Genomic DNA, 27547 nt, shown 5'->3' with positions numbered 1-27547 from the left:
TTCTCCCTTATGCACCTTTCAAGGGTCAACCCTAAACCCTTTAGGAAAGTTTTGCTAAACTGCCAGCTTGGGTTCCCATATCATTGGCTCACTTTTAGCACTTCTCATAGATCAAAACTTTCTGTTTATAAGACTATCTCTTCTAGTGGACTCGGGGTGGGAACCTTGCCTTCTAATCTTTGATTTTTTCCAAGATCAAGGACTATGGCTGGTCCATGGTAAATACCCATTAAGTCTTAGCTGAATTAATAATAAACCATGTCTCCTCATATTATCCCTTTCAGGTAAGGTGGGAAAGATATCATTTATCCCTTTTTACAGGGAGGAAGACAAAGGGGCAGTGCTGAGGACTAACAATGAGTGTTGTTACCTCCCCCCTCCATTCATATTTGAAGCCTAACCCCAATATGATGGTATTTCGAGATGAGGCCTTTGGGATATAACTAGGTCATGAGGGTAGAGGCCTCATGAATGAGATTAGTGCGCTTACAAGACAAGACACAAAGAAGACTCTCTCTCTCTCTTTCTCCCTTCCTCTCTCTGCCAAATGAGGACATAGCAAGAAGACAGCCACCTCCGAGCCAGGAAGAGGACCCTCAGCAGAAACAGGCCAGGCCAGCACCCTGATCTTGGACTTCTCAGCTCTTAGAACTATGAGAAATGCATTTCTGTTACTTAAGCCCTCTTGGTTCTGGTATTTTGTGAAGGTAGCTCAAACTGAGACAAACGAATCAAACAGGGCAAGTGACCGGGCCCTAGATTTAAAGGATGGAGGTGCTGGGTAAAAAGCAACACCTTCGATTCTAGCCACCAGACTACACAGATTTGCCATGAGAAAAAGGCATCCTTATTCCTTCTGTGTCATCTTGGGAAGGAGTGTTTGGATAGGACCTTGAGTAGAAGGATTGGGAGATAAAAGGATTCTGGAACAAACATGGTCAGGAGACTTATTGGACAAAACAGGGAAATAAGTGAAACACCCCATTTGTTGTAGTCCCTAGAGAAGACAGATTGAGAGTTCGTACAGGTGCATGGATTCTATCCACAGTACGTTCAAGAATGAATAATGTGGGTCAAAGGAAACAGGATAAAGAGTAGATCAGCAAGTGACTACTTCTGCGGAGCAAGAACACACATGTATAAATACCCAGAGGGCACCTGGGAAGAATCAGATTAAAGCTGGATTTAAAGCAAAGAGGCTTGGAGAACAAAGCTGCAACCCAGGAAAAATGGGATACAGCCGAACAGACTTATGAGTGAATAGCTAATCAATGTGACATTTAAATGGGCTGATATATTTTATTTTTCTATAAGGGTGACAAACAGGAAGTACAAAGCACTGGGAGGGGCCTGATTGTCCCATTTTAATTCAGAAGCCCTGGTTTTAGGTCTCTTAAAACGTATTGGCTCTGTCACTTTGGAGAAGTTACTTAGCTTCTCTGCATCTCAGTTTCTGAAGGGGATATGATACTCTGTTTTTACAGAGTTATTGTGAGGATTGACTCTTCATTAAGAAGTTCAGGAGTTCCTGCTGTGGTGCAACTGAAAGGAATCCTGACTAGGAACCATGAGGTTTCGGGTTCTATCCCTGGCCTCGCTCAGTGGGTTAAGGATCCAGCGTTGCTGTGAGCTGTGGTGTAGGTCGCAGACTTGGTTCAGATTGCGCATTGCTGTGGGGTGGTGTGGATAGGCAGCTGTAGCTCCAATTACACCCCTAGCCTGGGAACCTCCATATGCTGCGGGTGCGGCCCTAAAAAGCAAAAAAATAAATAAATAAATAAAGTTCAGATTTGTGTTTTAAATCACTATATTCAGGGTTGGCTCAGGGAATTAGCCAGTTTTCCCAAAAGCTTGTAGGCAGATACCCCCTTTCTGTCTTGATGGCAAGGTTTCAGTTACATGCCTACCCCCAGCTGCAAGGGAGTCTGAGAAAATGACTCTGCATCCTGTTTTTGTGTTTTGTGTTTTTTTGTTTATTTGTTTGTTTTCTTGTGGTTTGAGTTTTTGTCTCTATAAAGAGAAGAAATTCAGGCAGGGGAGAGTTAGGAACGATTTTTGATGAGTCATCCTTGGTGGCGACATCCCACACCCAGCAGCCACGGCATACACATCAATGGACCAAATGCGACCACGGGACAAGCCCACTATGCAGTGGGCTTGGGATGAGGAATCTGCTTAAACAGCAATGCAAAGTAAGAGATACAATGGGATGGAACAGCACGTTTAGCAGGAACTGCTGAAGCGCTACCACCACCAATTTCCAGGAATAACACGTAGGCATGTTGCCAACAAAATGGAGAAGGAGATCGAGTCTTTCAGAGACTCCCTTTTCCATGATCTGCTGTCACCATTTGCTTTTCACTTCTTCTCCCTCCTACCTTCCCCCAACCCCAATGGTTATTTTATTTATTTATTTATTTGTTTATTTATTTATTTATTTATTTTTGCTTTTTAAGGGGGCACCTGCCGCATATGGAAGTTCTCAGGCTAGGGGTCAAATTGAAGCTGGAACTGCGTCACAGCCACAGCAACACAGGATCCCAGCCGTGTCTGCAACCTACAGCACAGTTCACAGCAATGCCTGATCCCTGACCCACTGAATGAGGCTAGGGATCGAACTGGCATCCTCATGGATACTAGTCCTATTTCTTTCCGTTGCACCACGAAGAGAACTCTAGTTACTTTGGTTCTCCTAAATCGGCACTCCCAAACACTTTAGGGTGGGCTCCATTTTCCAGGATTTTGCGTCTCCCCTTTTTCCCCAGTAACTCAACTGTCTTATGTTTGTTTTTCTCAGGCTCCAATTCTTGGTTATTGCCTCCAAGACCGAAAAAGAAAGAAGAAAAGGAAGGAAGGAAAGAAAAAAGGAAGGGAAGAAGGAAGGGAGGAAGGAATTCAAGCTGAGGTGGGTTCATCCTCTCTTACAATATTTACATTTTAATTGTAGCCACTACTGCCAGAAGGCAAAGTATGGTAACCAGGTATGATTTGGGGCATTGTAGGCTAGGACCAGTGAAAATGAAATTTTCGGATTAGGGGACTTTGGCTTCATTTTGTCAGCTAGAACATCCCCACATTGATTAAACCAAAGGCGGATCCTGGTAACACCATCTGGGAGCAGAGATGCAGGCAGGGAATGCAGAATGGCTTTGCCTCTAATCAGTGTGTGGTGTGATAGGACAGGGGGGCGTGTACCAGAACTGGGTGGGGAAGGACAGGTCTGTCCAAACATGAGGAGGAAAACTGATGTGCTAAGAAGAGAGGACACTGGGTTTAAAATAAAGCTTCATTTGAAAGCTACACAGTGGGGAGGAAACACCCAAATCAAAGCAATGCCACTAATGCACTAATTATTAGCATGGAGATAGATACCTGTGAACTATACATGGCATTCAAGGGGAGAGGGGTGGGTACTAGAAGAATAGGACTGGGGGAGGACAAACTGAAGAGAAATAAAAGTTGGCCTCACATTTAAGCAAACCCCAGGCAAAATAAAAATGCTTTTGCTTTGCTTATTCTTCAGTGGAATGAATTTTTTTTTTTTTTTGTCCTGTGTGTTTAGCTACGAGTGCGTACTATTAGAAAACCATCAATAAAAGAACAAATACAGATAAATTTGGGAAAAATTAGGGAGCCTCCATTGTAGCTCAGTGGGTTATGAACCTGACTAGTGTCCATGAGGATATGGGTTCGATCCCTGGCCTTGCTCAGTGGGTTGAGGATCCTGCATTGCTATAGCTGTGGCCTAGGCCAACAGCTGCAGCTCTGATTCGACCCTTAGCCTGAGAACTTCCATATGCCACGGGTGCGGCCATAAAAAGCAAAAAATAAAATAAAATAAAATAAAATAAAATAAAATTTTAAAAATTAGGGAATAATTACTCACAATATAAAATAATTACTGAGTTTAGAAAAAGAATTCTCCTTGAGGTTTCCTTAAGTGCCATTTAAGATACTACTCAAGTTATCAAAGATCTTTTTTTTTTAATGTACAGTACACCTTCCAAGAATTCTATTTCAGAAGGTAATTCCATGTAATAGAGAAATCAAGGTTTTACTCGATGTAGTTCAGCATTAAAAAAAACAAGAAACATACACTGCTATTAGAAAAAGGCAATAGAAAAATGCCACCCACCCTCACCTGTAATAAGGGGTCATTTTCTATGCTGTGCTAATAAGCTCACATTTCACCAAGAAGAATTCATTAAGTAGAGAGAAAGTCAATAAAAATGTGCTTTATTAAAAAAAAAAAAGAACTGATGTAATTAAAGGTATTGGTGAAAACTAACTAGCTCAGTTATGAAGGGGAAGTGACTCAGCGGCATGTTTAAGAAATGAAACAATATACCATAGAATCTTCTCCCAGTTTAAGTTATTTCAGAAAAAAAAATGATACTTCACATAATTTGTAATAGCCAAGGTGAATGTCAGCATGATGGAGGAAGAAGTACTTCCATAAAACTGTCATTCTTCAAATAATAGTGAATGATAGTATAGACAGTGCTCACAGCCCGAGAAATCCATTCGTGGGGAGAGGAAGAAAACCGCACAGCCCTTGGGCTGGCGGCTTAAGATGGGTAGAGGCAATGTTCATTAGTACTGCTATTTCTCTCTCTCTCTCTCTTTTTTTTTTTTTTTTGTCTTTTTAGGGCTTCACCCACAGCATATGGAGGTTCCCAGGCAAGGGGTCAAATCGGAGCTGTAGCCACCGGCCTACACCACAGCCACACCAACGCCAGATCCAAGCCATGTCTGCGACCTACACCACAGCTCACGGGAACACCAGATCCTTCACCCACTGAGTGAGGCCAGGGATCGAACCTGCATCCTCATGGATCCTAGTCAGATTTGTTTCCACTGTGCCACGATGGGAACTCCTCCTTAGTACTGCTCTGCATGTGACAATCCCAATGAGAATACTTGGTCTCTGGAACACATAAAGCTGCACACTGGAGAAAACAGGTTTCAGACTCTGAAAATCCCAGATCAGATGATAATTCCGTGGAAACAAACGTGTAGGCTAGTCAAATGAAAGAATGTGCACCCATCAAAGGGCAGCATCATCCCCTCCAAGTTGATGTGGTCTTAGTCACGTGGTTGGAACAAAGGGCAAAAAACCACACGCCTCAGGACCAAGTAATGTGCACGCTGGGCACTTCTGCAGACCTCAGCTGTACGGATGAGCAAAGAGGGCAGAAGAGCCATGTGAGTGGGGAGCACCCTCTCCCCTGGGGGGCTCACAGCTTAGTGTTGTCCTGTGATCTGAACACTGTTCTGGGAGACAGAGAAACAGCCAGGGACCTGGATTTGCCGTTGATACCTTATGACAAGCCACTCCCTAGTCTAACACCTTCTAATATAACACCATCCAAAGGATTAAGAGCTTACTGGCTGAAAAATAAAATAAAAAGGTGGATCAAGAAATGCTCCGAGCACTAGAAAGCTTAGTGTCGCTTTCTGCTAGCTGCCTCATTCACATACCGAGGGGAAAAATAACGAGGGCATTGGGAGAAGGAGGGAGCTGGAAGAAGTCTGGAAATTTCTGGGTACAAAAATAATCAATCACCCATAACAAGATCAATTACAAATGGGAGGCATTTTTCAAATGAAAATATTAACATTTTCACATGCTCTGTGATTCACACACCCTTTCTTGTCCACTCCAGCGTGTTGCTAAGACAATCCAATAAAATACTATCTGCAAGAATGATTTATCAGCTCTAAATCCCTTAAGAATTTTTTTGTGGCATGTGGTCTACATGGTTAAACAAAACAAAACAAAGCCCAAAATACCTCAGGGAGGCTTGAAGAGGAGTGTCTGAAAATGGTTAGGACATCATCACACCCCTGTAGTCTGCAGGCATTTTTCTCTTGCAATGTCTTCCAGCACACATCATAATGGATAAAGAAGATGTGGTACCTACATACAATGGAATATTACTCAGCCATAAAAAGAATAAAATAATACCATTTGCAGCAACACGGATGGACCTAGAAACCATGACACTAAGTCAAGTCAAACAAAGACAAATATCAGATGATATCATCTGTATGTAGAATCTTAAAAAAAAAAAAAAGATACAAATGAACTTATTTGGAGAACAGAAACAGACTCACAGACTGAAACACTTACAGTTACCAAAGGGGGCAGGTGGAGGGGGTAAGAGGGATGGACTGGGGGTTTGGGATTGTCATATGCACACACACTGAGGTATAAGGACTGACTGGCCAACGGGGACCTGCTGTATAGCAGAGAACTCTACCCAGTAGTGTGTGAGAGTCTATGTGGGAAAATCATCTGAGAGAGAACGGATATGTGTATACATATGACTGGGTCACTTAGTCATACAGCAAAAATCATCACAGTCTTATAAATTAACTCCACATCATAAAACTTAAAAAAAAAAAAGAACTGCCTCGTCTGGGGCAGTAAAAGGGAGACTGCCTCATGAAGTATAAATAAAAGTTGGGTTTGGGAGATGGGTTATTTCATGATATAATTACTGTCGATGTATCATGATAGGCAAGGGAAAAACATTAGAAAAAGTTTCACTGAATCTGAAATTTTACGTTTACCATACCTAAAGCTTTTTCTACCCACAAATTGCTGCTCTGTTAACCAATGAACACAAAAACTACCACTTTGTATCTCTAAGTACTGCTTAGGATTGAATGTTTCTCAACTTTGCTCTTTTTGTCACTCCTCGTACAGAGGAGGCATGTCCCATTCATCTCTCGACTTAACAGGGTGTGTCTGTTGGGAAGAGAAGAGCAAAGAAGTATGCTGCTTTGGGAGTTCCCATCGTGGCGCAGTGGTTAACAGATCCGACTAGGAACCATGAGGTTGCGGGTTCGATCCCTGGCCTTGCTCAGTGGGTTAAGGATCCGGCGTTACTGTGAGCTGTGGTGTATGTTGCAGACATGGCTCGGATCCCGTGTTGCTGTGGCTCTGGTGTAGGCTGGCAGCTACAGCTCCAATTCGACCCCTAGCCTGGGAACCTCCATATGCTGGGGGAGCGGCCCAAGAAATAGCAAAAAGACAAAAAAAAAAAAAAAGAAGAAGTACGCTGCTTTGAACTAAAATTCATCCATGCCTTTGGCTATATTATAAAGCTAATTTCTACCAACCTTCCAACAGATAGATAGTCCATATGCCAAAGTCTCACAAAAGGCTGCCTTTACAATTAGATCCGTCTCCCCAACAGAAATGGGTGTGTGTGTTCTCCAAAAGATACAAAAGCATGTACATGACAATATTCATACCAGTCCAAACTGAAAAAGATAAACAGTGGGTATTCTGGTCATGGAATATTATACAGCAATGATAATAAATGACCTGTAATTACACTCAACACTATCAATAAATATAAAAGTGTTTACAGCAAAATTCCACTTATGTAAGGTACAAAAACAATCACAACTAAATTATGTTGTTGTCGAGAGCTAGGGAGGTGGTGACCTTGGTGAAAGGGAGCACAGTGGAGGCTTCTAGGATATATATATATATACATTTTTTGCTTTTTAGGGCCACACCTGCAGCATATGGAGGTTCCCAGGCTAGGGGTCAAAATGGAGCTACAGCCACTGGCCTACGCCACAGCCACAGCAACAGCAACATGGGATCCAAGCCACACCTGCAACCTGCACCACAGCTCACGACAACGTCAGATTCTTAACCCACCGAGGGAGGTCAGGGATCGACCCCACATCCTCATGGATCTTAGGTTCGTTAACCGCTGAGCCATGAAGGGAACTCGTATACTAGTGTATTTTTTAATCAGGCTACTACTTAGAAAGATGTGTTCAGTTTTTGAAAATACATCAAGGGTATACTTATGGACCTTTTCCTGTGGTATATTCTACTTCAGTGAGACGTTTTTTTAAAAAGTGGAGCAGCCTCTAAGTTGATAGGATTCAATTAGATTTGTTCTGACTGGTACTCTGTTACCACCTGTTTTCAAACGTCCTAGTTCCCATGGATCAGCCAGCAGCTGATCAACAGAAATTCTTTCGGTTCCTGAGACTTAAAGCTGAAACACATTTTAAAAAAGGACCATGTACTTGCTGTGGGTCATTACTATTTGTAAACAGTAATAATTACCTGAAGTTGAAACTACTTTCTGTGTTCATTCCATTTCCCAGGACTCACATGGCTCTGATTCACTGATAGTGAGCAAAGTGTAAACAAGTATTTGTACTGTTACTGGAAATCATGGATTCAGGAAATGCATCTGCAAATTCAATGGATCATGGATTTACAGATCCACGGAGGATACTCTGAATTCAGTGGATGATATATTTTGGCTATTTGGATTTTGTTCCATTTTTGAGATGTCTCAAAGACCTTGGAGAGTCCACATCCTCTATATGACAGAAATCTAAAAAAATGAATCTGAACCATCTACTGAATTTATTTAAGTTGACAAAAGGTTTTCCCATTGATATATGATCAGGGGCTCATCCAGTGCTGATTTATTTTATTTTATTTATTTTTTCCTTTTTGGCTTTTTGCCTTTTCTAGGGCCACTCCTGCGGCATATGGAGGTTCCCAGACTAGGGGTCTAATCGGAGCTGTAGCCACCAGCCTATGCCAGAACCACAGCAACACGGGATCCAAGCCACATCTGCGACCTATACCACAGCTCACGGCAATGCCGGATCCTTAACCCACTGAGCAAGGCCAGGGATTGAACCTGCAACCTCATGGTTCCTAGTCAGATTCATTAACCATTGCGCCACAATGGGAACTCCAATGCTAATTTAGAATCATAGAAGATTTTTTGAACATGGTCATGTTATGATTTTAAACTCCGCCCCCCATTTTTATAGCTCAAGAACATGAGACTTAGAGAGATTAATGACATCCCTACAGCCATGCAGACATTTAAAAGCAGAATATGGGTCAGAATTCAGGTTCCCTAAGAACTCAACTGATTCACTTTCACTCTAGTTTTCCAGCTTCCATTTTATGGTTGATTCATAGAATCATGAATAATTAAAAAGAGATGATATGGGGTTTCCGTCATGGCTCAGCGGTTAACGAACCTGACTAGTATCCATGAAGACGTGGGTTCAATTCCTGGCCTTGCTCAGTAGGTTAAGGATCCAGCATTGTCATGAGCTGTGGTATAGGTCACAGACGTAGCTCGGATCCCATGTTGCTGCTGCTGTGGCTGTGGCTTAGGCCAGCAGCTGCAGCTCCAATTTGACTCCTTGCCTGGGAACCTCTACACTCCGTGGGTACGGCCCTAAAATGACAAAAGACAAAAAATTTAAAAATGATATGAAATGAAGTTACAATGGACCAACACTAAATTTTAGTTTATTGTGATATTTACACATTCTCAAGAGCAAGGTTGAAAAATTAGGTGTTCCTAAGTGGTTACTGATATTGAGAAATTGGCTGATGTCAGTCTAGGGACTCATGTTAAGAGTATCTTTCAAAAACTACCAAGATTCTTATATTGGAAATTATGACGATTGTTACCAGTGGGAGCTGTGGTGACTATTTTATTTTCTTGTTCAAGTACACACAGTGTCAGAGAAGCACTGAATGAACTTGGACCAGACAGAACAGAATTTATCAGACCCTTCTGCATATCTCTGAAGACATATATCAGAGATTTGAGATTAATTATAACTTCTTAGCTTCAGACTACTGGTCACACAGATGTGTTCAATTTTTGAAGATACATCAAGTGTACACTTATGTACGCTTGGGGCTGTTTTTACCTTACAATAGCCTTTCAAGGACTATTGACCCGCTGTGGGTCATTACTATTGGTAAATAGTAATAATTACCTGAAGTCAAGACTATTTACCGTGTTCATGCCATTTTCCCAGGCTCTGACTCGCTGACTGGAGAGTGAAGTAGTTTCATTACTTCTGAACCCATTTACCTTCTGGCTTTGTATTATGGGTAATGTACTGTGACCTGGCCTTGTGACCTTTATTCAGATTAAAAATATAAGTTTCCTTGATCAGGGCTGCGTAACATTTATAGTCTGATTCAGTACACTTCTAAACACAGGCATCGCTAGATGAAACCAGGCTTTAAAAGCAACCATCCAACAAATGAATGAATAACATAAAATTTTGTGGCAGACATTAGGGTCTTAATGGCTTCTCAGGCTATGACAGATGACTAGATATAAACTGCACTTTCCTCGAAGCCTGAAGAAATGCTAACATATTTGATGGCATTTGTACCCGTGCATGGAACCACTGGCCACAGGCTCAGTGGACACATGGAGACAGATGTTCACAAGTGGGTTTCTAAGCCCTGCAACAATTGTAGCATAGAGACAATATTAATTGCACAGAGCTACTATTAATTACGTACCATTCCCGTCCTAAACAACAGCCGGGGGGCGGATGTGATGTGAGGTCAATTCATCCAACAAATTCTTATTGAGCACCTATTCTTGGTGATTGGAGCTTCAGGGAGATACTATCCAGGTGAAGCATTTAGCACAGGCACCGACATGGGGTAAGCATTTTATAAATGTTATCAGGGTAACAGTTCCTGGCTGAAGTGACCTTGAAACTGGCACAGGAAGAACCGGAAGAGTGAATCAGGCAAATGGGGGCAGAGAAAAGTCATCCAAAGCAAGAGAGGATGGCATCCTCTGGGACTGTCAGGGGTTCGGGAAAGCGGGGACATCAAAAGGCAGGAGCAAGGGTTGGGGCCACAGAGATGAGCAGGTGGCCGAGTAGGAAGAGCCCCAGCACTCTTGCTACAGTGGTTGGTTTTCATCCTTTGTTCAGTAAAAATCACAAAGAGCAGCGCTTTTCACACCATTGGAGCTCATCTATTAGTTCGCTCTGAAATCATTTTCATGGGTTTCAACCAGCATTCCTTTTTCAACAAAAGAGATCAAAACAGAATAGGATAGGACTGGATAAAAAGAGAAAACTTGCTTATATATTTCTGTGCGTATTGGGTCATGATGGAACATTTCTTTCTTATTGTAAGCCATAGTGCAAATGTTTAAAGGCCACTTCTTTGAAGTATTTAAGTGGAAGAACGATACAAAACCTTGCACTTGGGAAACTCAACTGGGCTGCCATATAAAGAGGACTGCTGTGGGGACAGGCATGAGAACAGGAAGGACAGCTGCCACAGTCAGGCTGTAGATGACAGTGTTGAGTTGAGGGTGGGGCTAGTGCAGATGGACAGACGTTCTACAGATGGGTGTGCCAGGAAGCTGAGGAGGACTAGGGTTAGCCTGTGTGGGCCAAGTTTCTACCTTAGGCAGCTGGGGAGTCTTGCTGCCCTTCTCTAAGGCAGGGAACAACAGAGCCAAAGCAGAGGCACAAGAAAATGATTAGGTCAGGACATGCTGAGGTGCAAGGTTGGAAATAACCATCATTTAGATAACTTTATCTATAGAAAAATGTCTACAAACTAATCATTATATCTATTGTCTGATGGTAAAAGTTAGCACAACTATTGGTACTAATGTTAGAAATAGAAGTGTGTGTACGTGTGTGTTCTCTCTCCCTCCCCTCCCTCTCTCTTTCCTTCCCTTCCTTCCTTCCTTTTCTTTTCCTTTCTTCTTTATAGTAAGGAAATGGAGTAAGTACATAAGGGATATACAAGTGCCCAGACTTTGAGAACAACAGCAACAAAAAGACACAAAAGCAAATGCAAGTCCTTATTAATAGAATAAAGTTAAAGGTTGGAGTTCCCGTCGTGGCACAATGGAAATGAATCTGACTAGGAAACCATGAGGTTGCGGGTTCGATCCCTGGCCTCGCTCAGTGGGTTAAGGATCCGGCGCTGCCGTGAGCTGTGGTGTAGGTCACAGACGCAGCCTGGATCCTGAGTTGCTGTGGCTGTGATGTAGGCTGGCAACTGTAGCTCCAATTGAACCTCTAACCTGGGAAACTCCATATGCCACGGGTGCCGCCCTAAAAATCCAAGTCGGATTTGTTAACCACTGAGCCACAATGGGAACTCCTGGACTGCTCCAGCTCTTGCTTAAACTTTTTTTCTCTCTTCCTGTGGTCCTCTGCCCCATTTTCATCTACAACTTGAGTTCACAAGCACATGTGCGCACACATAATGGGGAAAGCTTTAAAACTTGCTGGTTGTATAAAAATGAATGCTCGATATAAAAATGAAGCTTGTAATACAGTAGAGAAGTGGGCTAAACAAGTCCTTAAGAAAACTACTCTTAAGAAATTATCAAGGAGTACCCGTTGTGACTCAGAGGTAACAAACCCGCTTAGTATCCATGAGGATGAGGGTTTGATCCCCGGCCTTGCTCAGTGGGTTAAGGATCTGGAGTTGCCGTGAGCTGTGGTGTAGGTCACAGATGCAGCTTGGATCTGGTATTGCTATGGCTGTGACATAGGCCAGAAGCTACAGTTCTGATTTGACCCCTAACCTGGGAACTTCCATATGCTGCAGGTGTAGCCTAAAAAGACAAAAAGAAAAAGAGAAGAAAAGAAAAAAGAATTATCAAATTTGGAGTTCCCATTGTGGCTCAGCAGGTTAAGAACCTATATTCATGAGGATGCAAGTTTGATCCCTGGCCTCGCTCAGTGGGTTAAAGGATCCAGCATTGACACAAGCTGCAGCATAGGTGCCAAAGTGGATCTGACCCCACTCAGTGGGTTAAGGATCCGGCATTGCCATGAACTGTGGTGTAGGTTGCAGATGTGGCTCTGATCTGGCATTGCTGTGGCTCCCATTCACCCCCTTGCTTAGGAACTTCCATATGCCACAGGTGTGGCCCTAAAAGGCAAAAGAAAAAAAATCTAAAAAGAAAAAAGAATTTTGAAGGCTTTGTTCCAGTGTCATCTTCCTGCATTGCTTTTGAAAAGCCCCAAAGTGTTATGATTCCTGAGCCTTTACATATGATCTCTAGAAGCATGTTGTTCTCCTCCTCCGAAGTGTTGTGAAGTTTCACAATGATAGGCTTCAGTGGGGAGCTATTTTTACCCATTTCATGGTGTAATCTGGGTTTTTTCAATATGGAAACTAGTGTCCTTCCTTCTTCTCTGTCCTCTATTTTTGAGACTCATATAATATTTGGATGCTGGACCTCTTTTCTGTTTTCCATCTCTGTATCTTTTTGTTCTGCTTTTTGGTGATGTTCCTCAACTTTATTTTCTAATCTTCCTATTAGCAAACATAAGCATGTTTCTTGGAAATCGCATCATCATATTTGTATGCTACATAGCAATAAAGAAAAGAGAACACCTCTGAGCAAAACTTGCAGGCCAAGTATAAAAGGAAAGTGGGGCCAACTGCTACAAAGAGCAGTTGTACATGTAAGACCAGGTGAAGTTATTCTAAGTGCAGTGTGTGCCATGGGCTATTGCATTTCTTTGAGGCAGCTGAATAGTCAGGTTTACTCAATTATTTTCTGCTGACAGGACTCCTTAAAAAATTTCCTCCCTTAAAGACCTTGCATTCCAACATAAACACAGAAACTTCTACCAGTAGTAACAGCTAGCAATGTTTTTATCTTTCAAAGAATTGGTTTATTCATATCAATTATTAAATTATTGCCATAAAGCTATTCATAATATTTATTTATTTATTTATTTATTTATTTATTTATTTATTTATTAGGGCCACACCTGCAGCATATGGAGGTTCCCAGGCTAGGGGTCTAATTGGAGCTACAACTGCTGGCCTGCACCATAGCCACAGCAATGGGTGATCCAAGCCATGTCTTCGACCTACACCACAGCCCAGGGCAACACTGGATCCCTAACACACTGAGTGAGGCCAGGGGTTGAACCCTGAATCTCATGGTTCCTAGTTGGATTCGTTTCCACTGCACCATGACGGGAACTCCATAATATTTCTTTACTATCCTTTTAATGTTTGTACAATCTGCAGTGATATTACCTTTCGGCCCTGATAGTGGAAACTTGTGTCTCTTCTTTTTTTGTCATGACCTCTAGTTTGGCCAGAGGGTCATCAATTTTATTCATTTTCAAGAACTAGATTTTGGTTTCAATGATTTTCTTTACTCTTCTTGTTTACTATTTCACTGAATTCTCCTCTGAACTTCTTTATGTCCTTTATTCCACTTATTTGGGATTTATTTGCTTACATTCTTTTAATATTTTGAGGAGAAAGCTGAGACCATTGATCTGAGACCCTTCTTTTCTAATATAGTCATTTAGTGCTATAAATTTCCCTGCAATTACTGCTTTAGCTATGCTGATAAAACACCCATTATTTGGAAATATGCTTTTTAACTTCCGAGTATTGGAGATTTTCCTTATATTGTTCTATTATTAATTTGTGGTAGAGAACATAGTTTGTATAACTCAAATCTCTTTAAATTACTGAGATTTGCATTAGGGCCCAGAATATGGTCTGTAGAGGTGAATGCTCCAGGTGTACTTGAAAATAATGTGTTCAGGATAGGGGTGTTCCACAAATATCAGCTGGGTCAAGTTGGTTGACAGTGTTCAAGTTTTCTATATCCTTACTGATTTTCTGTCCTTTCGTTCTTTCAGTTATTGAGCAAAAAGTGTTGAAATCTCTGACTGTATTTGTAGATTTGTCCATTTCTCCTTCCAGTTCTTTATTTATTTTATTATTATTATTATTATTTTTTGTCTTTTTTGTTTTTGTAGGGCTGCACTCACGGCATATGGAGGTTCCCAGACTAAGGGTCTAATCGGAGCTGTAGCTACCAGCCTATGCCAGAGCTGCAACAATGCCAGATCCAAGTCTCATCTGTGACCTACACCATGGTTCATGGCAATGCCGGATCCTTAACCCACCGAGTGAGGCCAGGGATTGAAGCCACAATCTCATAGTTCCTAGTTTGATTTGTTTCCACTGTGCCACAACGGGAACTCCTCTCCTTGAAGCTCTATCAGTTTTTGCTTCATGTATTTTGAAGCTATACTAATATGTGCATAAACATTTAGGATTGTATCTTCTTGATGAACTGGTCTCTTTATTATCATGAAATGATCATCTTTATCTTTGGTAATAGTCTTTGCTCTAAAATCCATTCTGTCTCATACTATTAATATAGCCCTTTCAGCTTTCTTTTTATCTTCTTTGAAAATCTTTGAGTGCAAAGAACAGATGGCCATGTATACAGAACGATCATTTCTACTAAACAACTGACAAAAGTCGTAACATCAATACATTGAGAAGGTCTATGTGGTTGAAAAGATAACATCTAGAGAAGGGCAGTGTGATTCTCCAGATGCTGGTAGTATCAGCATCACCTGAGAATTTGATAGACATGCAAATTCTCAGGCTTCACTGCAGACCTAGTGAATCAGGATTTTAGGAATGGGAACCAGAAATCTGTGTTCTAACAAGTTCACCTGGGAGTTTCAAGGCATGCCAGAATTTAAGAGTCATTGTCTAGAGTCTCTTCTAACTTCTAATTCTTAGGAATAAATATTTGAAAATAAACTTAAAAAATATTTCCTGAGGGGTGAACCAAAAAACAAACAAACAAACAAAAAAAAACCTTTCTCTAGCTAGAAGGGTCTTTCTCCAACCCTACTCTTCTATAATGCTGCCCCACCCAAAGGCCCATTTGTGAACAGGTTAGTCATAGAATCATACATCTGATTAAAGTGTAATGACAGAATAAATAACTACATACAGAACTAAAATGTATGTTAAATAGATCACATTTCAGAAATATGGGTAAGTACTCATTGCTTTGAGTTTTTAAGTTGTGATTTTTAAAGGTAGGAAATGCTGCTTGTGGGAACATGATAATGAATTTTCACTGCATGTGACAACTGACTCTTGAGGATGACTCAAATATTCCCTCCCCTTGAAACAACTCTAGGGGGCAGAATTTTTATTTTCTTTTAGGTCTAGGACAGTGAGTGGGCCATCTTCTGAGTGAAGTTTCTCTACCATGCAGTTAGCCTGTGTATACAGTCTCTCTAGTGGTATCCCACACAGGTGGAATTCTTCTTCCTTTTCTTTAAATGGGCTTTTATGCCTAAAGAACTACTTTCTGCTGCTGCTGCTGCTCATCTATACCATTAAAAAAAAAATTTTTTTTTTAGGTTAGCCCCTGCGGCATATGGAAGTTCTGGGGCTAGGGGTCGAATTGGAGCTGCATTTGCCAGCCGATGCTACAGCCACTGCAACACTGAAGCTGCCATCTGCAACCTACACTAGATCCTTAACCCACAGATTCTTAAGGCCAGGGATCAAACCCCCATCCTCATGGATACTAGTAAGGTTCTTAACCCACTGAGCCACAATGGGAACTCCATCTATACCGTTTTTAAAGCTCCTCTCAGGTGTGGGGCTGCACGTGGTTCTTTATAGATATGACCTCATCTAATGTCCTCTATAACCCTGCCAGGCAGGTACCACACTCCTCATTAGAGACCTGTGGTCTCACTGCCAAGGAGTCTGTAGAAGAGGTGGTAGGTTACTCCCTGAATCTAAATTCTAGAGAATTCCCACTGGGGTCACCATAGCTACTCGTTATAACTTCAAAACATAAAGAACAAAGAAAAGAAAAGGACTCATGATCTAAAAAACAAAGAGCTTTTTTTTTGTTCAGAAATTTAATAGATACTTGAATGCTAGTTTATTTTGGCATACATGCCATACTTCTAGGTATGAAAGGAACCTAAAAGAAGGAGAAGAAAGTCCCTGCCATGGCACTTTGTAAACTGACCCCATGCAAACACATACCCTCACACAAACACCCTAAGCCAAAAAAGTTCTTTTAAGAAACAATATCAGAAGTCATTTCAGTTTACTGCCTTCCATTTAATATGGTCTGGACTATATATTTTTATTAAATGTACTAAGTTTCATTTTTTTATTTTTTATTTTTTGGCTGCACCCACAGCATGTGGAAGTTCCTGGGCCAGAGCTGTAACCAGAGCTACAGCAGCGACAATGCTGGATCTTTAATCCACCTAGACAACAGGGAACTCTTAAGTTTTATTTTTATTTTATTTTTTAATTAAATTTATTTATTTATTTATTTGCTCTTTGGGCCACACCTGAGGCATGTGGAGTTTCCCAGGCTAGGGGTCATATCGGAACTGGAGCTGCTGGCCACAGTCACAGCAACACAGGATCTGAACCGCATCTGTGACCTACACTACAGCTCACAGCAATGCCAGATCTTTAACCCACTGAGCTAGGCCAGGGATCAAACCTACATCCTCATGGATATCAGTCAGGTTTGTTATCCCTGAGCCACAGCGGGAACTCCCTAAGTTTTATTTTTAACAGAAATCTTTTATTTGGGTTACAAGCCACATATACTACTTAAAAAATTTTCTCAGTCAGAAAGATCAAGACACTAGAGGTCAAATCAGAGCTGCAGCTGCTGGCCTACACCACAGCTCATGGCAACGCCAGATCTTTAACCCACTGAGCGAGGCCAAGAATCGAACCCAAATCCTCATGGATACTAGTCAGCTTTGTTACCACTGAGCCACGATGGGAACTCCAGATTGCACTATTTTTATGTATAGTTGGTTTACTGATCTGAACCACCTACTAAATGAAAGTTAAGAACTTCATTTTGAGAAGCACATGAAGAATTAGGTTCAGATTAAAGTATGGATGCTATTTACCCAGTTCAGATGACTTAATTGGTGGTTTTCTCCACAAAGAATGGTAAGCAGAGCTCCCATACCTCTTCTGATTTCCTTGTATCAGAACCGAAAATAATATTTAATATTTGCTTTGTACCTAACATGAAAAAAAAATTTTTTTAAGTCCTCTGCAAAGAGTAGTCAATGGTCAGCAAAAGAATTTGAAAGCCTAAAACAAGACACAACACTGGAGGATAAAGTGGTTGGTTTTTCCTCTTTGGTCCCTATTTCCAGTAGCATAAAAATGGAGTTACAGAAAAAGGTGTTTTCAACATGCTGATATAAGATTTTTAAAAATCACTTGGCTTGAAGGAATTTTAACAACATAACATTAAGGAGAGAGGAGACTGCAACATAAAACCAAAAAGCATGTCCATAAGAACTTGAAGAAATCAGGAGGGGAAAAAAAACCCAAAAAACCCTTTCCAAATTGTCTAGACAGTCATGAACAATCATTGACTTGATTTGTTATCATTTCAAATGAACTCCTCTTAAAATACGTGATTTATATGTGACCATTTACACAGCTCTTATCTATGATTTCAAAGGTGATCAGTTTAAAGTTTAATGAACTTTCCTGATGCTGAATTTTTAAACCTTTGAAATCTTATAGTTCAGTAACATACTATTAACTGAACATTTAAGCAAAGCTGCATCATCTAGAGAAACTCCAATCTCTTCTGATGATTAAATTTCAGTAATTGAACATAAAAACATTCAGAAAAAGAAGGGCTGCATAAATGAACTGTCAGCATATATTACAACATTACAGGGCTGCTTAGGTAAGAAAATGCTCCTTGAAGACGTTGGCACAATGAGCAGCCAATTGGAAAAATAGAGGAAGTGAGCTATCACTGAAATAACGAGGAGGAATTCCATTAAGGCTCCAGGCCAGGTATGTGAAGGAGGTGTGATTGATATGTAGGACTTGGAGATTAACTGTGTAGGACATTCTGAGGCCGGGCCTACATGCATCGAACACAGCGCTATATTTGGTATCAGAGTTTGATTGAAGTGGTGTTTACAGTCCTTGTTCTTGCTAAGTCTTTTCTGCTAAATACTAGGGATTCTATTTCAGCCATGGCGTCAGCAAGGGAGCATTTTCATGAGGCAAAGAAAAATTCAGTCATGCCCAGCGTTAGTTTCATATTAAAATGTGATTAGTGTTCACTTTTAGTGTCAACGCAAGTGAAAAGGCTACATTCCATACAAAGACAGGGATGACAGTGACCATGAGCTCATCAAGTCCCTGTGTTCCTATCAGCAGGTCCCTTTGGATAGGCTAATAAAGGGTCCGGTTTTAGAAGATAGCATAATGACATGACATAAAAACAATTTAAAAAATTTGATATTTATGGGTATGGGAGTATGGAAGAAGTCATTGTTTTGAAGCTGCCTCTAGAATTGCTACAGAGCATTGGAATTTAGCTCAAGTTAATATCCTTGAAATGTTAAAAGACAAATGTTAGTTCTGAATATATATTTCTGGGGCAAGTCATCATATAATGGAATAGAGGCCAGCTGGATGGATGTGACTATTCTTTAAAACATTCTTTCTGGAACAGAAGTGAAGCACTGGGAATCTAACACAGCAGAACCTTGTTAATGGATGGCTTTTTATTACGTGAATTCTGATATAGGGAGGGTTAAATAATGTTTTACCAAGCCGACCTATTACAATAAAAGGGTGTATAATATCTCAGTTCGTAGGGTGGATGCTAGTCCCACTTACCAACATTTAAGTTATAGAAAAAAGGTCCTGCTTTTCTTTTGCTTAAATTGGAGTATAGTTGACTTACAATGTTGTGTTAATTTCAGTCGTACAGCAAAGTGATTCAGTTACATATATAACTCAATCTTTTTCAGAGTCTTTTTCCCATATAGGTTATCACAGAGTATTGAGTAGATTTCCCTGTTGGAAAACAGTAGGTCCTTGTCATTTATTGATTCTGTATACAGTAGTGTGTTTATGCCAATAGCAACCTTCCAATTTGTCCCCCTGTGCCACCGTTTCCCCTGTGGGGACCATGAGTTTGATTTTGAAATCTTTGAATCTGTTTCTGTTGTGCGAATAAGTTCTTTTAAACATATGGAACACCTGACAAATTTGCCTGTTATCCTTGAGCAGGGGCCATGCTCATCTTCTCTGCATCGTTCCAATTCTAGTGTGTGTGCTGCCGAAGCTTGTCTTTTCTAGGGCCGCGCCCACGGCGTATGGAAGTTCCCAGGCTAGGGTTGAATTGGAGCTACAGCTGCGAGCCTACACCACAGCTACAGCAACACAGGATCCAAGCCACGTCTGCGACCTACGCCACAGCTCCTGGCAATGCCGGATCCTTAACCCACTGAGCAAGGCCAGGGATCCAACCCACAACCTCATAGTTCCTAGTTGGATTCGTTAACCACTGCACCACGATGGGAACTCCAACACCCTGCTTTCTTGTTTACGCCTCTTGCTATACATAGAAGAGCCAAGCAACCTGTGACTTCTAGTTCTGCTCACCATGTGACCCCAGGAAGCCACTCAACTCTCTATGGCAATTAAAAACTCAAAAACCAGGCACACCAGAGGTTAGTTTAAATTCCCTACAAAGTTTTCTCCAATAAAATGAGGATTGACAACTGGCCCTGACAGAAGTATAACCTTAAGGTATTTACTTTTTCCATACCTTATTAATTATTTAGCAACTTTACATCATAATCGTACCTCGCTCTTTTCCCAGACCAAATTCAGATGGAAACATCCTAATCCCACAGGCAAAAAGAAGCAGCATGGCAGCCAGCATCGCCAGAACAGTCCCTGATGTTCGAATTCACAATACTGTCCTCAACACCAGCAACTGGTATTACAGGCGATTTTTAAGATGTTGCTTTGTGAATATATATATTCACCATATAAGCAACATATAAGAATGTGTATATATGTATATAATATATATATCTGACTCATATAAGAATACATATAAGAATGTGTATATAAATATACACACATATAAGAATGTATGTGTATATGTATGTATATATTTTATTATTATTATTTTTTTTAGGGCTGCACCTGCAGCATATGGAAGTTCCCAGGCTGGGGGGTCAAATCAGAGCTGCAGCTGCCAATCTACGCCACAGCCACAGCAGCTCAGGATCCGAGCCGTGTCTGTGACCTATACCACAGGGTCACAGCAATGCTGGATCCTTAACCTACTGAACGAGGCCAGGGATTTAACCCTCATCCTCATGGTTACTGGTTGGGTTCCTTACCCCTGAGCCAAAAGGGAACTCCCCGAATGTATGTCTTATATGTATGTATATACATATACATATATATACATACATATAAGAATGTGTGTGTATATCTATCTGAATCACTTTGCTGTATAAGAGAAATGAACACAACATTGTAAATCAACTATATTTCGATAAAAATAAATAAGTAAATTAAATTTAAAATGTTGCTTTGTTTTGCTTATCTTTTTACAGAACTACATCCATACATTTTTAAAATAGTCATTGGTTCTAAAATATCAATTAGTTTAATATAATACATAGCCAGTGGCAATGATCTCTGTATTATTCGGTGTACTTAGGAGCTGATCCTCCACCCTGAGGAATTTACAAGCCAAAGACCACGTGGCTTCAGGAGAGAAGTATAAAGTGCCTGGAGGCGAAGGAATTGGGGGTGGGGGCAGTCTGAACCAGCCTAGAGAATTAAGAAACATGCTTCTGGGTAACCGTGACCTCTGCAATGGGATGGGAAGAGCCGATGTAACTAGGAAAGGAAAACATAGGGAGAAGGCTGTCCAGAATGAGGAGAAAGCTGGAACAAAATAAGCAATCAGGAAAGCCGAAGTAAATTAGGTGGTTTGGCCAAAGTCAAAGACTGTGCATGGGACAGAGGGAGAAGAGGCTGACAGGAAAGTTTGGGGTATACCGTTTAGGTTCTTGGATTCTTCTGATGAGGAGTCCAGAAAGGGAGAAAAAAAAAAAAAAAATTGGAGGCCAGGGCTGTCTCTACAGACAACTAACCTGAAACTGGTCAACTAAGTACATGACACACTGTCATTCCTCTTATTGGCTGTGTGAGCTCAGTGAGAACAGGAATCTTCTGTTCTGGCTACTTAACCTCCAGGGACTGCCCTTATCAAACACGTACATTTTTGTTGAATAAATAAATGAACAAATAACTAAATCAATGAACTAAAGGTAAATGTGAAGTTTTAATTTTTACTATTAGTATATCTCTTATGTGCAAATATGTTCCTCTGTGACTTATTTCAAGTAAATGAGCACATGGATAATTCAACGGAATTTTCTTTCCTCCACATTATGTCCTTTCTAGTTTACTCAAAATATCATATAAATAGAGAAAAACATAATAAATTTTATGTGCAAGGAGTTGATAACATAAACTTGTACTAGAGACTGCTTTTGCATATTATTATTATTATTATTATTTACTTATTTATTGATTTGTCTTTTTGCCATTTCTAGGGCCGCTTCCCGCAGCACATGGAAGTTCCCAGGCTAGGGGTCTAATCAGAGCTGTAGCCGCCAGCCTACACCAGAGCCCCAGCAACGCCAGATCCAAGCCGCGTATGCGACCTACACCACAGCTCACGGCAACACCAGATCCTTAATCACTGAGCAAGGCCAGGAATCAAACCCACAACCTCGTGGTTCCCAGTCGGATTCATTAACCACTGCGTCACGATGGGAACTTCTGGTTTTGCATATTATTAACTATCTATTTGTATAAAAAGCAAAACAATTATCTTACTGAACATGACATCTAATATCAGAATTCTTATCAGTTTTTCCCGAAAATATCTATTCCTCATATCTTCTTTTAAAAGGGCTATTTTAAACTAGAAATACAAGAAAATCTCTTATAATGGTCATAGAAGACCACACGTAATATTTCAGAATTTTCCTTTCTCATTGGCCATTGAAATTGGTGGGGACGACGAATGTAATAAGCTCTTTCCCTCCCACTTGTGGCATCATTCAAGCTAGGAAATATTTTAATGGATCCATAGCTTAAGAACTATGTGTTTGTTTGTTTTTTTAAATGGCTGCACCCAAGGTGTATGGAAGTTCCTGGGCCAGGGACTGAATCCGAGTTGCAGCTGTGGCAATGGCAGGTCCTTTAATCCACTGTGCCAGGCTGGGGATGGAACCCACACCTCCGCAGTGACCCGAGCCGCTGCAGTCAGGTCCTTAACCCTCTGCACAGTGGGAACTCCACTTAAGAACTTTCTTGTCCATCAAGCTGCCAATGTTACCTGTCAGGCAGTTAGGGAGATGATGCAAAGAGCTTCCTTTTGAAAGCTCTTTACTTCTGGGAAGGACCTGGGGACTCCGGTGCTGTTCTTAACCCCGGTGGTTGGTGGGTGTGGTGGTTGTGCGTGGTGACTGACACAGAAGAGGGGGAATCTGGGAGTTCCTCCCCAAACTGAAAGCCTCTAATCATCATCGGAAATTAAGGGGTGAAGAGATGACCTGTGAATTTTTTGTAAGAATAGAGGAGGCTCCTAAACATAGCAGTGGTTATAGATGAATAATGTACTTTTCTCTCCTTTCACATAAACACCCAGGAGTGCCCTTCTATTTGATAAAGAAGGTGATAGGAGATCTGATTTGTTTGTTTGTTTAATGTCCAACTCTTGCCTGTTCCTGCTGCACTCTGTGACTTTGAAAAAGAACATTTTTCTCACTCATTGCCCACATAAGGCATCTTAGCACATCTTAAGAGCTTTAAATACATCTGCACAAGGCAATGTTGTGTCAGTATTCTCGATGTTAAATAGTGGTTTAAATTATCCCAGGTAAAATTAGTTTGATTAGATTAACAACTGATAAGGCAAGAGAGAACCAACATTTGGGAATCAAGAAAGGAGAGGTTAAACTTCACCTAAAAAACAGAATATAAATTTCATTGGGTACACATCTATGCATAGCATAAAAATGAATTCATGTTTTATAATGAATCATAACATATTAACTTACTTCCGTATCTTAAGAAGAAGTATCTGGGAGAATCAGTGATTCTGAAATATAAATTTTCTTATCAAATTTGGGAAAAAAATTCGTTTCCTATAAACAAAAAACATTTTGTGTGATTCAAATTTCTAGGCAAAACAGTTTCAATTTTGTGGCACAAAGTTTGTACTCAGTAAATATTAGGGAATGCATGCATGAATGAATGTTTTACCATAAACACTTTTGTCCTTTAAAAGCACAACGGGGTAGTATAAGTGTGCTCATATACAGAGTACAACCTTTTAAACGACCTTGATTTATAAACATAATTTAAAATTCCAAGTGAAATGATGGGACTAGAATCAGAAAACAACATAGACTTTTTTTGTATTTGTAAGGTGTTTTTGGTATTACATTTGCATCCAGTGGTGAATGTTCAAAGGTAAAAAAATACATGCAAGTTTCCTATTTAGAAGACCAAATTCATCATAAAATAGCTTTTGATTACAAAGCACCCAGCATTTATGTCTCTGCTAGTCCAAGGAAATAAAGTTGTAATAAAGGAAATAAAGTGGTAATAAATTGCTCCAAAGCAAAGATAAAATGACCACCCAATTAAACCATAACTCTGAAAATCATCTTGAGGTTAAATTGGGAAGAAATATGAGGAAAAGGGCAATTAAAGATCAGTCTTTTAAATCTGAGGTCTCCTCACTGACAATGAAAGATTTGGTCACTTAAACTGTTTTTCGCTTTTTCATTTATGGGTTGCTTTTTACCAATATTTCATCCCTCAACAGAGGAAATAAGGAATCCTCTTAAAAAAGAAAAAAGCTATACCAGGCTATCAAAATCTTTGCTAAGAAAAATAAACAAATCAAGATTGATCTCCTGGGTTTCTCAGAAGTTCACCAATTCCAAATGTTCACATTAAGTTTCAAAAGGGAAAAAAATAATAAAGCTTCTCTATAATACGATGCTTAATAACTCATGGGGTGGGGGGGTGCAGGGGTTAATTACGGTGGCATTTTGTCAAATGCATTTAAGTATAATTAAAATAAGGACACATTTATTTTCTTTTCTAAAATCTAAGTTTCTGTTCCCCCCAGAAATGAGAAATATGGACTAATTTTGTCTATTAATCCTTAAGGGACTTTCTCAAATAGTTTTTCAGAAAAGATTGAATGTGCTCTCAGCAATACTTTGGCAGGCTGGATCTTTTTTTTTTTTTTTTTTCTTCAAATTTAAAAAACTAACAGCCATGTAACTATTAAATGTGTCTACAAAGCAAATGCAAGAGAGACATTTTCCACATTTAAGCACACTGCGAAGTTATTTCTTTTTCAAGAGGTCTTCAACAGTAGTGAATGACAGAGCAAGTGAAAAAGAGAAAATATTAATCACATTACTGAAAATACACTGGTTATTTCCCCCTGTGTTAAAATTCTCTTCCTGCTCCATTTAAAGTCCACCAAAAAGACATCGTTTGCTATAAATGTCACACAAATGGAATGGATAAATAGTTCAGTACAACCGAAGGTGGCCTTCATCTAATGTACCGTTGTCTGTCAGCTAATCTCTCCTGGTTTAACAATCTGAGTTTAACTACTTCATGATGAATGAGACAGGGTGCAAATGACCTGAGTGTTTCAGCCCATAAAACAGGCTTAGGGAAATAAAACTTGCAAATTTGATCACCAGCCTTAGATTGGCCATCATTGGCAATATAGTTAGAGTTTCAACAGAGACCAACAGTTTGCAAGACATTGTCTAAGGGTAAGATTAGGTCATGAAATGCCCATAATTTACATTTAAAGTACCATGTACCCTAAAGCAGCCTACTATCTGCAAGGTATGCCGCTGTGTAACTGAAATTCAGATAGCTCGGAATTGAAAGGTGGTGAGTTAATTGTCAGAGGACCTGAGGCTGAGAGTTTTATAGACTCGTCTTATGGAAAGTTTCTCGGGAGCATTAACATGGAGTCGCATTAAGCAAAAAGGGCTCCAGTTGTTAACAGCAGTAGGTCTATTGTTCACGAAGAAATACATTTCAGGAGTTTCATTATGAGAGCGAGAGGGAGAAAAGCCTTTTTGGCTTTCTGCATATAAAATCTTCTCAAAAAGACATCTGCAGTTTAAAAAAAAAAATTCCACCTACTTTTACTACTACAACCCTTGTTAATGTTCCACAGTTCTCTGCTCTGACTTAAAAGTCATTTCCTTAAGAAAACAGATGACAGACAACTTGAGTGACTGATGATATTGTGCCATCACTTTGTTTTTCTCGGAGGCCTTGGTTTAAGAGGATGGATGTTAGTGTAAATGACAGAAAGGGGAGCTTCGCATAAGATTTCACTTCTGTTCAAAGACAAGCTAATGTAACCTCACTGCGGTGCAATCAACTTGACAAATGGACACGGTGCAACCCTCTGCCTCCCACTGAAACCCGAGAGCCTGATTTACACAATGTTCTCCCTGTAGACGGAAAAAGACTTCATGCTGCTAGGCTGTATAATGGGTTGATCTGATAATTCTTTGCATGTCATGAAACTTGATCACATGGAGGTGAAATGCATCTCAAAGAATGAGGCAAGTTAATGAACTTATAAAACTACACTTAAGTCTTTTAAAACCTGAATAAACAGAAAAGGGGACTTAGCTCAAACCCTGGCGAGAACCTATAGCAGTTCTCATGCTCAACTCTGCAATCAATTAAAGATAGATGGCTTTTGCTTACAATGAAGAAGAGATCCCAGCTCTAAGGAGTACAGCTCTGTTTAAACAATTCAATATAATTTTACCATCAGATTTTGCCAGCCGTCAGTTCCTTACCTTAAGATTTTTACATTGCTTTAGCCTGTTAAATTAGGTCCCTGGAAGCTTAATCGTTTTCCTTTTAAAGTGGGAAATTTCTGAAAGAATTTATAAATACTACCACATTTTACTACTCTATTTTGCAATTATTCTACTATAATTTGAGTTATACATATCCTAAACCAGCTCCGGACCAAAAAAAAGAAAATCACAAAAATCAGGGCTTCATAAGAAATACAGATTTCTGCTTTAAAGTCTTAGGATGAATTCTTACTTACTCAGAGTATGAATGCTTAGAGAAATTACTTTAAAAACAAACACATGGTGTAGCATATTTTGCAGGCAAGGCTGATTTCAAATCCTCTGTAGTAAAACTGTCTGTTGTTATTAATGCTTGCAAATAAATACCATGAATGTAAACTGCAATCAGAAGCAGTTTTAACACATGTAAATGTTGAATGAGGTAGAATTTTAGTCTTATGTTTACTTTGCTGTTGTCACAAATAAAAAAAGCACTTATGAAAACATTTCATGCTGAAGTGAATGGATTTCAACAGCTGCTGATTTGGTGACATGGAGAACCCCAGTGGAGACATCCTGCTGAATTAACGTTTTGGAAATGTTAAAAAGAAACTTCAAACAGACCTCGTTTAGCAGGCGGTCAAAGATTTTGCTCAGTGGGGATCATGTGAAGGCTAGCAGAGCAGTCACTCAGCCATGAATCAGGCTTGTCAATAGTTGCCTATTTTCTCAACAGGTGATTCAAAAAGGCACACAGTCTGTTTCCCCTAATATTTGTGTGTGCTTGCACAGAGAACAATTATCCTAGACTTCTGCTCTATCATTATTTAGGAAGGCACACCATGCACAGTTGGGGAAATTGTAGTTTCAGGGGTTTAAATACACTAAAAAAATTTTTTGTACGTATGTTCTTTTCTAACCCCAAATAGTTTGCTACGCTATATCTAAAAATCTACTGATTTTCAAACCAACTTTTATCCTCAGTTAGGAATCTGGAACAAAGTCAATCAAAGGATTACAGGACAGCAAGAACTCCTGGAGAGAAAGATCAAATCTCTCATTTTACAGATGAGGAAACTGAGGCCTACAAAGGTTCAGTAGAGATTTAAGTAAATCTGGCCAAGGTCACATATGTTTTTCTTGATGTGTTGGG

At 40.1% G+C, this 27547-nt stretch overlaps 1 protein-coding gene and 1 non-coding gene across 13 annotated transcripts in view; both read right to left on the bottom strand.

Moving 5' to 3' along the window:
• Positions 1–27547, bottom strand: part of STAU2 (staufen double-stranded RNA binding protein 2) — a 314299-nt gene that overhangs the window by 51054 nt on the left and 235698 nt on the right. The window lies entirely within an intron of this gene.
• On the bottom strand, positions 19670–19772 carry LOC125130215 (U6 spliceosomal RNA). The gene has a single exon (XR_007135708.1). It is a non-coding gene; the product is annotated as a U6 spliceosomal RNA (small nuclear RNA).

Source organism: Phacochoerus africanus, chromosome 6, assembly GCF_016906955.1.
Source record: "Phacochoerus africanus isolate WHEZ1 chromosome 6, ROS_Pafr_v1, whole genome shotgun sequence".
NCBI lineage: Eukaryota > Metazoa > Chordata > Mammalia > Artiodactyla > Suidae > Phacochoerus > Phacochoerus africanus.
The sequence above is the reverse complement of the archived record's forward strand: the minus strand, read 5'-3'. Positions and strand labels throughout refer to the sequence as shown.